At 35.9% G+C, this 1,035-nt stretch overlaps 1 long non-coding RNA gene across 1 annotated transcript; it reads left to right on the forward strand.

The window, feature by feature from the left end:
- Nucleotides 1-208: 208 nt before the first annotated feature.
- On the forward strand, nt 209-754 carry LOC143578691 (uncharacterized). The gene is made up of 4 exons (XR_013143319.1): nt 209-290; nt 378-420; nt 507-579; nt 689-754. It is a non-coding gene; the product is annotated as an uncharacterized LOC143578691 (long non-coding RNA).
- The last annotated feature ends 281 nt before the right edge of the window (nt 755-1,035 follow it).

A 1,035-nucleotide genomic window follows, 5' to 3' on the forward strand; every position in this document is an offset into this window, starting at 1 on the left:
GCATACAATGTTCACCATTGTTTAAAATATATGAATCCTGTACTCGAGTTATGTCAAACATGTCGACATGTTTTTTTTACTTCCATGATAACCATTCTAAAATGATTTGTTTATATCTAAAAAGTTATCTTATCGTTAATAAAACTAGGATTTGTAATACCTCTATTTGTTCATAATGACTAATAACTTTTGTTGGTTATATACGCAGCCTTCCCTTTCAATGCCTTTCCAATCGGCTCAGCCAACTCAGAATACTGGTGGTTTAAGCTTTTCGCCACAAACGGCATCAGGTGATTTAGTACTTTTCAATTTCATAGATTCTGTTTTGAAATTCTTCCATTAATTTTCTCATCGTCATTACCTTATTGTCTTGACAGGTGGCACATCAAGCATTTTTGGTCAGGATACTTCTCGAAAATCGTATGTTTCAGCAACTGTTCTTCTAACCCTCTCATTATGTATATATTATTCGTTTCATCAATAATTTCTCAATGCTGGCGTGGCAGGATTCACGATGACAGACCGATACTTTCACAACAGTCTGTTGCAAGGCCCTTTAGAGCTTTACAAGCAATGTGAGTAAGTAAATTATATAACAATCATGTATGTGGTACAAAGTTTATATCATATTATTAGCTTACGTAAAAAAAAGTTAATAACTATTAACATTTGTCGGTAATGTATACAGCCTCCCCTTTCAAGGCCTTTCCCATCGACTCAACCAACTCAGAATACTGGCGGTTTTGGCTTTATGGCACCATCAGGTGATTCAATACTTTTCAATTTCATAGATTCCGTTATAAAATTCGTCCTTAACATTTTCTCCTCATTATTACCTTATTGTGTTGACAGATTGCACATCAAGCGTTTTTGGTCAGGATAATTCTCCACAAACGTATGTTTCAGCCGCTGTTCCTTAAACCTCGCATTATGTATACGCTATTCGTGTCATGACTTCATCAATAATTTCTCAATGCTGATGTGGCAGGTCTCGCAGTCAGGGCCCGACACTTTCACAAGAGTCTATTACAAGTC

This window comes from Bidens hawaiensis, unplaced genomic scaffold, assembly GCF_021521415.1.
Source record: "Bidens hawaiensis isolate Kalapana, Puna unplaced genomic scaffold, B.hawaiensis_p1.1 tig00029323_1, whole genome shotgun sequence".
Classification (NCBI taxonomy): Eukaryota; Viridiplantae; Streptophyta; class Magnoliopsida; order Asterales; family Asteraceae; genus Bidens; species Bidens hawaiensis.